Raw genomic sequence first — 15,073 nt, forward strand, 5'->3', positions numbered from 1 at the left:
TACTGTATTTCTCCACGTAGCGTGTAATAGCGCCATCACTATCCCGTTTCAATCTCGTTCAAAAAATAAATAGATATCTTTATATTCCCAACAAGTTACATGGAGCTAATAAGGATTTAAAAAGTAGAAAGAGTACAAAAATATTACCATATGAGATCCCACATTGAACAACGTTATTTTTATGTACCCAACTAGCATATACTGCTACTGGGAAATTGTATACTTGAAATAGAGTAAATAAATAAATAAACGTTACGTTAGCATAAAAGAATTCTTACTGTTTTCCTGAGAGTTTTTTCTGATAAGTCGCAATTTCCTTTTTTGTCTTTTTTTAAATATATATTTGTTCATACTCTAGTCGAACTTCGTTGTAAACTGGCAGTGCCATCCACGAATACCAAAAATGTTACAATTCCCTTTTTACCGGACTGCGGTGTTTCGTTTGGCCAAACCCTTCTGAAGAGCGATTGCTGAACTAGTTTGTCTTAGACAAAAGTATAGGGGTTTTCTTCCAGGAACTTGGGTTTTATATCCGGCAAAATAAGCAAAAAAAAAAAAAGGCTTGGTGTTTGACCACAGCTGAGTGATCAAACGCAAGAGTTAGCAGCACATGTTTCAGTTGAATGTGTTTTCGAGGACTTTTCCATAAGTTTCCCATAGGAATAGGCTATTGGGATAGAAAAAAAAATAATAATTAATTAAATGGATAGCGGTTTTTTTTTTTTTTTTTTTGTTTGATGTATAAGCTCGCTTCCATCATTTTGTCACAGCTAATAATACTAAATGTCACTAAACTCCAAATCACTAATCATTAAGCGTCATCATTCTCGCATGGATGGTGATGTATAGTATATTGGAGATAAGTGTCTCTCATGCGTGTACACACACCTAAACAATTTTTTCTTAGAACGAAATGTACTATATTTTGCAATAAGTCTGGAACTTTTGACCACAACTTTATGGTGTTATGCAAGCGTGGTTAGTCTTTTGAAATGAGTATGATACAGAAAGATATGAAAGAGAGAAAAAAGAAAAATGAAATAAATCAGAGAAATAGGCCTGATGTAATTATCAGGAATGAACATATTTTTTTATATTTTTATTTTTATTAATAACAAGATACACAACAGGTAACCATTAATATTGTATCTGAGAGCAGAACAATGAACAGAGTTGATAACAATAATAATTAATCCAACAGGAAGATAAACATTGATATAGATTCAAATATTAAAATCATATATACAAAAGAGGTATGCAGTTACGTTACCGGAAAAACAAATAATAAATAAATTAATTAGAAAATAGAAAAAAATAATAAAACAAATAATAATAAACTACAATAATTAGATAAGAGCTAGTCACTTTGCTGAGAAGAGGCAAATTGTTGATGGAGTTCATCAGTGATTGGGAGTTGTCAAATAAGTCAATGAGAAAGTCATTTTCTGATTCTGTTCAGTGGACTGAACTTCATAAAATCAGTGGTAGCAAAGCGAAACAGCGTAAGATTCCTGACTTGTCTACAAGGAGCATTGAAGTTGATTTTACTAAGGATATCAAATGCTTCATACGTTCCATTGAACACTTTTGCTAGAAAGGTGATATCAACAGTAACTCTTCTAGTGCACAGAGGACTTAGATGAAAGTAAGCACATAGCGATTCATAGTACACTGAGTGATAAAATAGAGGGTTACGAAACGTAAGGTAACTGACAAAAATTTTTTTGGACTGCTTCAATTTTGTTAATTAAAGTCTTTGTGTGAGGATTACATATGGGTGAACTGAATTCAAGGATTGGCAGAACAATAGTTTTATAAAGGATAATAGCATATCTGTAGTTTTTGAACTTGTAAGTGTTCTGATAAATTCCAGTTTTCTGAATGCTTTGCTGGTGATTTTAAGGACATGGGCATCAAATTTAGCACTGCTGGAGAAGAGTATCCCCAAGTCGTTAACTTGGTCACACCTTTCGATGATCACCGAGTTAATAGTGTACTCCTTATTTATTAGTTGTGGAGACGTGAAAGATGAGAAAGATATTACTCTGCACTTCGAGGGATTAGTAGACAAGCCATTCAGAGATAGCCACAGAGAGAATTTATTGAGAGCACTTTGAAGCTATTAAGAATTGGTTATTTCCTTCACTGCTGAGCAGACCTTAGATCATCTGAATAGAGAGCAACTTGCGAATTGGAGGCGCGGATGGAAGATCATTTATGAAAACAATGAAAAGCAGACCTTGGGGGGGGGGGGTTGAGGTACTTAGTGGTATAAAATGTTCTGAGTTCATTTGATTGATGATAACGCTCAAGGAACGATGCGTATTATAGTTCCGTAGCCATGAGAGCAAAGGATCAGGGATACCATATATCTTAAATCATCAGAACATGAGCACTTCTTCTCTATGTCTTTTAGGATATTATCAGTAAGCAGATAGTGGATCCCTGGGGTTCGGCTCCACGTCCCAGGGATTTTAACCAACTAGTGACAGGATGTATTATATTAATCTATTATATTATACTTATTACATACGTATGTACATGTTTGTACGGTATTTTATATAAGTGGCAGGGCTGCCAGGAAAGCTGATTGGGACCGCCAAGTTTAATAAATAAATAAAAATGTTATCGTTCGTCATCAGACAAGTAGTTTCTAATGGCAGTTTCTCAGACAAAACCATCAAAAGTAAGTTGTTTGACGCGCAGTATCTATGCAGTACCAAAAGATGCTTCAAAAATTATATTAAACCGAAAGTTATTTGGCCTAGCTGATGTATTCTGTTTTCAGTGAAACTGGTTTAAAAATGGATTTTTTTTTTTTTTTTTTTTAAACGAAAAATTCGTAGAGAAGGTGCATGAAGATCAAAATTTTATTCAGAAGTTGTTGTCATCTGCAGACATTTGGGTAGGTTATAGCGTAAAATGAATTGGCTCGATCTCGTAATGTGCGTTAGTCTGCATAGCCCCCGAACTACAACCAGCCACTTTTTTATTTTATTCAAACCCAATTTATTAGTACCAGCCTAGATGAACTGCCGATATCAGTTGTATTATACGCCCTAGCCACAGATTTCGTTTCACAACTGATCTAGTACATATACAGGGTGTTTCAGCTTAAATGCACTGGGTTTATCTCACATGCTTAAAACATTACCGGTGTACAAAAGGAACGTAAACCAATTTTATTTTAAATAAAAACAAATCAAACACAACGATTGTGCGTGATCTTCGCTCTTCAGTACACGACCGTTTGGCAGTTTGTGTCGCGTCTCCGACATTACGACTATTGTGTAAAATGATTTACGCTCTTTTCAGACGTAAACCGATTGTTTTTAGACTAAAACGGACCAGGAACAACTTTCCCATTAAGAGAAGAAAAAAAAAAACAGTTGAATAGGCAAAATTTTAATTCAGGAACTGCAAAATCAAAATGAGATAGAGAATATCTTTATTGCTCAACGTTCAGTTGTAACCAGTTACAAGATTGAATAGTGTTGCAATGTCCCTTCACTGCCAAAAGGCCAGGGGTTTACAGATAAGGGGTGTATTGATTAAAATGACACTTACAAATAGGGTGACAACAAGATACATTAAAGAATTAAATAAAATAACATTAACGGATATAAGACATTAAAGAATTAAATAACATGACATTAAATGATATAAGATGACATACAATGACGTACATCATTACAATAACATTAAGTTATATAAAACATTAAGATGACATGAAATGGCATTAAACAAATTATATTAAATAAAATGGCGTAACATGACATTAAAACAGCGAAATTAAATACACAAAATGGCCATTGATACTAGTAATACTTATACTTATTTTAACATCAAATTCAAAAATTTCAGCTCAAATATTACAAAAATCGACGAAAAACAGTCTAAACCTAAAAATAAGCATGATAGATCCGGTGCCTTTTAATTGAAACATCTAAAGGCCGCCGTAGCCTAGTGGTCAGGCGCGCGGGTGCATAAGTACACGTGCCTTGAGTGACCGGGGTTCAAGCCCGTGACTGCTGAATATGGTGCTGTTTCTTGTATTCTGTCTATCTTGTTAACTCCTCTGACTGTTTGGTCGTCCCGGAGTATAAACAGAAAATACATATATAAAAGTAGAAAATGCATTGCATGTGCGATTCATCAGGACAATTAACTGCAACCATAAGCAACGAAAAGCTATCGTAGCAGGAAGATATTTTCTCCATTCACTGTTTGTTCTCAGTGTTCCTAATTGTATTTTGTACTCTGAGAAAATTCCAATTTAAACTTCTGTTCGTACAGAAAAATGATACAGAAATGTATTGCAGGTGTCAATACCTCCCATGTTACCTGAACAGTCAGTGTCTAACCTCCCTCACATTCTCTCATTTATACCTCGTGCAGTAGGAACAGCCCTGGTTGCCTTGTGCAAGGCTGTCCGCCCAGGCACCACATGGTGCGACAAGACAATTTTTCAAACCTCCCGGAGAGAGTGCTGTTATCTGGCCACCTCATGGAGCTGTTTAATGTAATTTAGAGTGTTTAGCGTGTTTGTACCCACGACCTTCATATGATCAGACTGGATAGAAGTGTGGGGGGGGGGATGAAAGAGGATAAAAAACAATTGGAATGCCATATATACTAGTGTTCAAAGTAAGTGCATCACCTAGGAATTTCACATTTCTAACCCTTTTTCGCGATGGTATGTTACATTAAAGACTAGCATCACAAATAGAAATATAAACAAAAGATATTTATTAATGGTTAAGGCAAAGCTAAGTAACATTTGACAGGTGTTCTCAAATATTCCAAAATGAGCATTTGCAACCTTTATACAACAGTTTTGGTAAACACGACCATTATGGCTGAACTGTTATCAGAATCCCTCAATTTTCTTCAGTTTATCATTTTAAATGGAAAACAAAATGAAAAGTTCACCAGGTGCAAACTAATATTTAGTTGAACCCCCTCTGGCCCTGATGACAGCATTGACAAGATCAATTTCTGAAGATAATCAACTGATAGTTCGTGGTTCCAAACACGAATTATGGCTTTCTGAAGTTCACGAAGGGTGTTTTGTTTCTTTCTGACAACTGAAGATTCCACACGATGCCAACAGTTCTCTATAAGATTCAGGCCCGGCCGAGCTGGTTCCTGGCCAACTAAGTGCTGTTTCCTGGCCAATTTTTTCACCTGTAACAAATGTAAACACATTACTGTCGAACCTGTAATGCAGAAACGAAGCTAAAATAACTACAGAAGTGCCTACTTACACTTTTCGCCCGATGACAAGGGGCAGAGTCGTCCTGAAAGATGCAGTTACTTGGCTGGTTGAAATGGTCTCGAATGGTTGGCAGCAATTTACCTTCCAATATAGTCAGTTATCCATTGGCATTTACGGAACCTTTCAAAAACTGCAGGCAATCTACTCCGCGATACGAAATGCACCGCCATGTCATTTAGCTGGTAGAGAATTTCACTGTAGACACCATACAGTGTGGATGGTATTCTTCACCACGTCTACGGCAAATCGTTTGTCTCCCATCAGAGCCATGCAGGCTGAATTTCTTCTCATCTGAGAAAATAACTGACTTCCACTGCTCGGAGGTCCGTTTGACATGCTCCTTACATCAAATTAATCGTGCCTTTTTCATTTTTTTGTGTGAGGATGGGGCTTCTTCTTAGGACGACGGGCTACAAATCCATTTTTGAAGAGGCATCTTCTGACTGCTACTGCGCTTGCTACCACTCCTGTGTGTTCTTCCCATTCTCTTTTCAGCTCAGACGAAGAAGCTTTACGGTTTTTAAGGCATAAGCGCTTCAAGACGCGGTCGGTCCTGTTTTGGCGTAGCGACTCGTTTGCATCCGTTTCCTTTTTTCCTATGAGCAGAACCAGTATTTTCTGTTTATTTGCGTCCGTTTCCTTTTTTCCTATCAGCAGAACCAGTATTTTCTGTTTATATTCCGGCACGACAACCAAGTCAGTAGAGTTTACAACAAATCGCCATTACAAATATTTATCGTATTTAGTAGTCACGGGCTTGAACCCCAGTCCACTCAAGGAACGCGTGCTATGCACTTTTGCCCTGACCACTCGGCTACGTCAGGCCTAAATTTTCTTGAGTTTGGAAAGAAATCTACTCACTGACGACAAGACACTCTCTAAGCAGTATGACGGGAAGAACATCCTTCCTCACGTAAAGCAACAATAGCACTCTTTCTTCGTGGCATCAACTGCACATAACTCGCCATCCTGACACAAGCAAGGAATGACTGCAACTCTTGCAGAGCGTGCTTATATAGCTGAAAGTAACAGCTGATTCAATATTACGTTGGTGATTCAATATTACGTCATCAGCTATGCGTGCAATCTTATCTGATGCAACCTGTAAGAAATATTGCCATATACTTACGTTATTCGGACGACAATTATAATTTTAAGGGGCGATGCACTTTCTTTGAACACCAGTGTACATACCTATACATACAGTAACAGGGTATCATAAGATCTAGAAGAATCAATTCAATAACATATAAAACTCATCAAAAGTCCTATAATCGACTTCCATAAGTTCGAGAGGAAGATGAGTACCAGTACACTCAGAGCTAAAATAGTAGGCAGCAGCAATGACTTCCAGTAGTCGCGAAAGTTCATGCGCACCGTGAGATTCACTAGATCAGTAAATTATCCACATATGTAAGTGATGCCTTCCAAAATAATCCAAGAAACATCAAAAAATTTTCCCACATGTAATTCCAAGGTTGAAATTCTTCATAAACAATTCACCATATCGCCATAGCCGAGTGGTCAGTCGCTAGTGCATAAATAAACGTGCCTTGAGTGACCCGGGTTTAAGTCAGTGACTGCTGAATACGGTGCTGTTTCTTGTATTAACTGTACCTTGTGAACTCCTCTGATCGTGTGGTCGTCCCGGAGTATAAAAAGAAAATTTATTATATTTTATATCAAGAAGCTTGTTGCAAATGCTTTCTTCGTAGCCGAGTGGTCAATCGTACGGGTACATAAGTACACATGCCTTGAGTGACCGGGGTTCAAGCCCGTAACTGCTAAATACAGTGCTGTATCTCGTATTCTGGCTATCTTGTGAACTTCTCTGACCGTTTGGTCGTCCCGGAGTATAAACAGAAAATTTATTTATTTATTTTGAAAACACGATTGGCAAATGTATTGAATTTTACAATATACAGTATATTGCAGTATAATGGAAAACAGACTTTGAGGTTGTTTAAGTTTAACAGTAAGTAATATAGAACATCCATGTTTTAAGCGTTTAAATCGAAGCTATTCCTAAGACAAATATATCGAAATGAAGAAAATTTTAACCAAAGAGCTGATTAATGATCTTCATTTACATTTGTATCGGCTGCTGTAAAATGCAAACACTCTAACAAATGTAAGTATAGTTTTTTTTATTCCAGGATTATTACTTGAAATACGCCCTCCGTGATACAACCACGGTCCACAGAATTTGCAGTGCTGTTCACAATTTATGCTGGCATGTGGTAAACAGAGGGTGGAGAAGTTTCTCTTGCCACTTAATATTTATTGGGTGTATATTTCCCGTACACAGCGGCAGCTCTCAAAGAGAACGCTTCAACCTTATCCATCAATTCCTGACCCCCGGTGTATTTCCTGGGATTGTGTGAGCTGGCATATATTGGACCTCTTGATAGCCATTATGCACGAACAGCGTGAATGTTTCAATAAAACTTGAACGCACACAAGACTCATATTTTTTGAGAATTAATAATTGGAAAAGGTGATGATTTTCAACAGAATGTTCCGCAGTGAACAACAGATACGAGTCTTCAGCATGAAAGTACATGTGTGTGTGTATATATACAGTATATATATATATATATATATTGTCAATGGAAACATTTCTTTTTTTTTTTTTTTTTTTTTTGTTCCTTCCGTGGTTTTCATTGCAGGTGCAATACGTGGATAAAATCTTCAGATACGTGAACTCAAAGAGAGAGTGAGACAAAAATTAATAAACACAAAAAAAAAAAAAGATGGATATAAAGCGACGATAGAATACCTATGGATCTAGAGACACGAGTAGATAATAGACGCGTGTCCAGGAAAGAGCCCACTGAGTATCTCATGCACACGCCATCCGAGGCCTTAATTGTGAGCCCATCAGTGGTCAATCAGGGAGACGTCACCATCGATGGACCGACGCCACACCTAGGCGGCCACCTGCGGAGCAGTGCAAGAAGTCCCCGTATTGGGCCCGAGCATGGCAAACAGGATTACACCTGCAGCATTTCCCAAACACGCAGTGGACGAGAGGTGGGTGGTAGTACCGCACGCCCTTGCTGCGTTTTGCGGCAAAGTGTCGGAGGCAGCGTGTCGGCTAGACCGCTGGGAGTCCTCATCTATCTCACAGCCGGGAAATTGATTTCCGAGGCTGACGACGGCTATAAGCGACCGCTCACGGATGTTAGAGAGAAGGCGTGGATGTGTTGGGATGACGGACAGCTAATAGTCTTCAAATGGCTGGAAACGTGTACCTGTATGATGACTAGTGCCAGATATAACTTCTATATTCTCCGTAGGGCTACTATGTAAAGAAATAACATAATCAGAGTTTTCAATTCTACCCCAAATTCAGAAATCAGCAGGACATAAGGAGGATAATAGTTATTTTTTCACAGAGCTCCTGCTTCGAAATATAAAGTCAACCATCGACAGCATCCATGTACCAGACTTGTCAATTTTTTTCCATAAATTAGATTAGCCCATTTCAACTTCCATAGATGAATGTACGTCCAGGCTACCAACAATATTTTATTTTATTTTTCTGTTTAGCAGGTGCACATACATCGCAATGAAGCACTCGTTGGGTATGTGACAAAAAAAAAAAAAAAAAAAACAGAACATGGGGGGATGTAAAAACTATATGATCAGTAGTCAGCAAGGGGAATGCCTGGGGCTTGAGGTATCCGTATCCTCACGGAGAGAGGCGCAGGTATGATTTATCGGTCACGACAGTTTACTCTTCCAAAAGCACACACTTACAACTCTATCTTGAGGGGGTGTGAGACGCATCTATCATAACACATATACTGTTCAAATCTGGATATTTTCTGTCCGTCACATAATAAAAGTCGGCGAAAGGTCACACGCAAACCTCGCATGTATACCATGAAACCGTCGGAGATGTGTGTATTGGGGGAGGTACCAGTGCCCTCCTAGGTGGAACTACAAGGCCAAGTCGATACACTCATAATCCTAGAAGTCGGATGACCAGCGAAAGATGATAAATGAGCGAAATTCAAGACAAATTACTGATTACAAATAAACTTGCGTAGCACACCAAGTGTGAGAGAATCCATCCCTTAAGTTTTTGTAGCTATTATAGCGAATTGGAATGGTGCAAATCCATCTCAGCTTTTACTTCTGTCCTTCATGTAATTTAGCTTTGCATTTACCCAGAAATCCGACACTTCAGGAAAGACGTTTAAAACAATGGCGTAACCTCTCTACACGATATACTCCTGATAACAAAAGAAAAATGATATTTTTGATGAGACTTTGTGTTAACTGTTCTGCAGGCGCTGCCATGGATTCAAAATGCAAAAGAAATGTTTTCTTCACCATAAAAGATGAAGCTCTATTAGTTCCGAAAAGCTGGACAAACCTTCATGTTTTCGGAACTATCTTTGTACCTCGAGAGTGGTAGCTTGCAGACTGATGAGCTTTTGGACAATGTGCTAGCGCATTTTCATATTTTATTCTATGTCGATTCTCTTAATCTAACAAAATGTAGTACATTTATTAAGCATATTTATTGTAATTACAAAAACTTAAAGAGCTATTCATACGACAGCTTGATAAATGATCATGCTACAAATTGAAATCAGGGAAACATTGCTGGTCGTTTCTATACATGCATATCATACATTACGATACGAAGGAAATGTATAACTGAGTTATTGTCGCAAATGACATCGCAATGATGATTACGCGAAATGAGCATCAGAAAGATGAAACTGAATGTACTGCTAACCTTTAATCTTCCGCACATTCTGTTCTGCCTTCTTAATCACCTTCTCGACGACAAGTTTCGCCACGAACTTGGATAAACTGACGACATGTGAGACACAGGCCAGTAACCAAGTAATCGACGAGCCGGGCGGAATTCTGTTTAATTGCTCCGTCAATTGCAGTTCGCTTTTCACTGCCGTGCTACACTAAACTATTTCTTTTTTTCTTTTGAAGAAGGAAAAGTTTTTCTCTTAACTCCAAGCTCGCGGCTACGGGACAAAGAAGTCATTGAGGGAGCTGCTTTCCCCCGTTTGAGAATGGGCCACTGTGTGTGTGTGTATGTGTGTGGACTGGTTCCAAGACTGGTGTTGTCGGCATTACGAAGACAGGTCAGATGGGGAAGCTCGCGAGTTCGGTGTCAAGAAAGGAACTGGCTTTGTTCCATTGTTTCTTTTCGTACAGGGCGTGTTTGCGATGTGTAGCCCTTTCATGTGACCGCCTGGCCAGTCATGCCCACTAGATGTATAACAGCACACGTGTGAGATTATTAACGATGCTTAATAAAGTTAATTTTATATGATGACTGGCTTATGATGCAGGAGGTATAAGTGAGTCATATCTGCCGGCAAACATTCCACGGTGGCCAACAAAAAAAAAAAAAAAAAAAAACACCAGAAAACTGCTTTTTAGTTCCCCCCCACCAAGTTTTACATATTTGTATCTGCCTCTTTCCCTTTTATTCCTTTATGTCTGGTTATGGAATGAGACCAGACAACAAATCTTTGTTTTGTAGTACTTTCTTATGCAGATCCAATAAGGAGCACACAAAAGATGCTCTTGTAATGGCATTGCAAATACATTTCTAAACTGAGCCGCCTTTGCAAGTAAATGGTTTGTTATCTCCAAACCCTCCTCTACCACAGAACATGAAGAACAGTGCACCCTTGGTAATTTTCTCTTACTGCGTATTCATTACACAAACTACGTGCTGTCTCTCATACTTTCCTTTAAAGCTTTTAAATAAAAATAAAATGCTTATCTCACTGTTGGCTACCAGAATCTAAATAGCATTACGAGATGAATCACAACCCCAGTCTCGTACAGTGACGATATTATGACGAGAAATCATCATTTAAATTTCTCTCTCTCTCTCTATTTATTTTTCTTTACCTGTCGACTTCCTTTATTTTTCATATCTTCGTATTCTAAAAGCAGACTGGAACGATATCATCACCATGCTTCTGGCAGCTTTGTGAGTGGCAAATCCCACCATCTGCATTAAGAGGCACAAAATCCTTGAGAATGAAGACCAACAGACTGAAGATGGCCGACAAGTTTATACCCACCAGTGCGTTACAATCAATTCAGTGCCTAACACGTATAGGAATTGACCTACTAAGGCACATAGAAGATCTGAAATATAGGAAACAAACCGCAGTGTGGTTCGCTGAGGACCATCTGATGAGAAATCAGAAACCCTGCTTTAAACCAACAGCTAACACGAAATCAGATCATAAGCCCATCTGATGGTTCATAGTTTAAGTTTTAGGAAATTAATGGTGAGGGTAGTTAGCTACCAAAAAAAGGAAGCTTTTAATATACTCATCTTCCTACGTGAATTACGTCTGTCTAAAGGAATTTATGCTAAGCAGAATTAATGTTTATTGGTGTTGAAATAAAATAATTTTCCTTTTATGCTCATTGACGGCCGCATGAGGTCAGAAGAGTTTCCATGATAACGAACAAGAATGTTACTGTGTTTTGTTGCATCAAGTGAATTCCAATATGCAGCGTGCATATTAGACTTGTACTTGGACCATTAATTGTGTGCTATTATTCAGGTGGTGTCGGAATGATAGTGTGCAATGGGCTATGAGTGCACAATACTTCTAAAAAAACTGCATTTTCACGATTTACCTAAAATGCATATTCGCATTTATTACGTGGTATTGATCTCTCATAATGTAATCTTATTACATGGTCTGTCATAATGTAAGGATAATACAACGGATTGCCTCACTGATACACTACAAAAATTAACATCGCTTCAAAGAGAAATATATTATTGTTTATTTGCAACGTGTTTGTAATCGGTGCTTAATGCAATCTCACTGGTAGAAGGGCAGGCGCCCATCAGTACCCCCACTTTCTTTAGTTCTAGTTCCTCCTTTTTTTACCGTTTTTTATAATCCTCTCTTCTTTTTCACTTTTCCTTTTGTTATTTTCTTACGACCTGCACTCCTGAATACTCAGTTGCGATTTAACCCAAAATGCCAGGGGGTGTATGGCACTTCATCCTTCTTTGGCCTGCAATATTCTCAAGTACCTTGTTAATTCTTAAGTACTGTACTTTGTTTATACACATTTTTCTTACGTAATTCACAAGTTTTTATAGCTTCGCGCCACTTGAACACAATGAGTATAGTATTCCTTGTAAGCAGAAATTCTCTTCGGTCTGTCGGAGCGATTAGTATTTCTCCGGGATTTGAACCTAGACCTCAACGAGTGAGAAATGGCGGATTCACTGTACTGTCACGGAGGGCGGCTGTCATCCGTGGCAGCATAGTGGTTTCACCACTTGTCACTCATTTAGAGTGCTCTAGGCTCAAATACATAAAAATAAATTTTCTGTTTATACTCCGGGAGCCACAAGACAGAGAATGCGAGAACATTACCGTAGGTTTGAATCAAGCTGAACTCAAATGCGTGCAGTTAGTTTATGAAAAGATGCGCTGTGTTGATGTATACTTCGGAATATATGATTTTCTTTTTGTCCGTAAAATCTATCAAAGTCGCATCTTTCATGTCCAAGAAGATAGTGGCCATTGCTTTTCCTGGAGAGGAGGCTGTCATGAACTATTGAGGAGAAGTTTGGTTAGTTAGCCAAACGGCAATCCATTCATGAATTGTCATTTGATTTATTTTCCCACCTCGGTGTATCCACTTTTCATCGCCGGTGATAATCCTTGAAGGAGCGATTCCCTCATTTGCCTCATATCGTGTCAGCAACTTATAATCCATTTCCTTCTGGGGTTTGTGGTCTGGTGTCAATGCTATGGTACAAACCGTAAATGAACCTTGGAATAATCCAGGTGGTTAACAATGAAATCATGATTTCTTCACTAATTCTGGGCTGTAATGAATCTCTCTGTGTGATATGTTGATTCTGCGTAATATCATCCACACATTATACGTTGTGTTAGGGTCGGGCAAACACTGTGTAGTTGATCATGTAGGTTAACGTTTTTGTTAAAAAAATATTTAAATTCATATAGAACTGGACATGGCTCCCATTACAAAATTTACAGAGATATAATTTGTATACTCGTACACCGTTAATTACTGAAAAATAAAATAAAATCTTTAAATTCAAAGTACAGTATTGCAGTTGTTAAAATATTAAATAAATTCGTTTAGATTGAAAACAAATGATTTTGATATGAAGCTTAAAACAGATTTCAATTGAGATTATTTGTTACCTTTCACTTTAATTTTTTTTTTTTTTTAAATTGAACACCTTCCTCTATAATCTGTTCTAAAATGAAGGTCAGTGTTACACACTTAACCCATTGTCCAAATTGTGCCTTTTATCGAACGCGTCAACCTCGTAGACGTTTTTCAGGTTTGTGAATATTCCTAACTTTTTCTTTCTCTTCCTTTAAAGCGCTATCACAGCTCTTTATACCATTTTGAATTGCTCTAACCCTGCGACCTTAGCCGAGTGGTAAGGACAAAAGTGAAAAGTTATTCACATTCGTGTTTGAATTCACGTAACACAACAAAATGCAGTAATGTCTTTGTGTTCTCGATCTTTTATACTACTTTAACCCTATATGGTCCTCCTTATAAAGAGAAAAAAAAATTTAAATTATTTATTTTAGTTTCGGCAAGTAATTCTGGCCTCTATGGATGAGCCATCACATGGCAGTTCTGTGGACTCAGATCGGAACTCTGAGGATCAATCTATCAGTGTCACATCTTATATTTCCAAAAGCAAGCCATCACACATGTGGTGGCTTGCTTTTGGAAAAGAAAAAGCCAATCTTTTGAGATAAAGAGTTATTTTGTTGAAAAAACTTAATTCCTCTCCCTTTTGAAATTACTTTACTGTTGGAGGAACCCTGTTATCAAGGATGTCACAATATCACTCCTGCAACGTGCCGTCCATAAAAACCATCGGTTCAACACTGTACCAATATTATCAAAATGGAAATACAGTGTTCATTTTAAAATGCAACCCGGGTTTTACTTCATAATATTTATTATAATATCAACCAAATATGCAAAACACAATGAAATAATTACTTAAATATGTGCCGCCGTAGCCTAGTGGTCAGGCGCGCGGGTGCATAAGTACACGTGCCTTGAGTGACCGGGGTTCAAGCCTGTGACTGCTGACTACAGTGCTGTTTCTTGTATTTTGTCTATCTTGTGAACTCCTCTGATCATTTTGTCGTCCCGGAGTATAAACAGAAAATTTATTTTTAAATACAGTTCACAAAAGAGGCTGGAAGTGCTCGCCATTCTGCTGAATGCAAGCATTCACTCGTTTCACCATATTCTGTACCACTCGAAGAAAAGAGTTGTTTGATTTATTCTTGCAAATGCCTCTGAGATGTTTGTTTTCGGTTGTTCTATGGTGTGACTAACGGTTACTGTCCTAAACAAGTACTTTGAGATGAGCCCATAGAAAGAAATCTGTTGGAGATAGGTCGGGAGACCTAGATTACCATAAACTCTGTCAAATAAACTGATCTCCAAAAAATTCTCGGTCGTTCGCACGGTATGGTAAGTGGCTCCGTCTTGCTGAAACCAGGATTATTTCTCATCGACCTCAAGAAAAGCGATAAACTGCATTAAAATGGTTTGATAATGTTCTGATGCCATAGTGTCCAAAGAATATTGAACCGATAATCCTGTACCGTGACAGCCCCCACCAAGCGCAAATTTTAATCGAGTGCAATGGACTTTCATGATATGCATGGGGATTGTCCGAACTTCACAAGCGATCATTCTGACTATTAACATAGTCGCTCAGACAAAACTATGCTTCACTGGGGGGGG

This window comes from Mastigoproctus giganteus, chromosome 13 (genome assembly GCF_048544385.1).
Source record: "Mastigoproctus giganteus isolate SK-2022 chromosome 13, ASM4854438v1, whole genome shotgun sequence".
NCBI lineage: Eukaryota > Metazoa > Arthropoda > Arachnida > Uropygi > Thelyphonidae > Mastigoproctus > Mastigoproctus giganteus.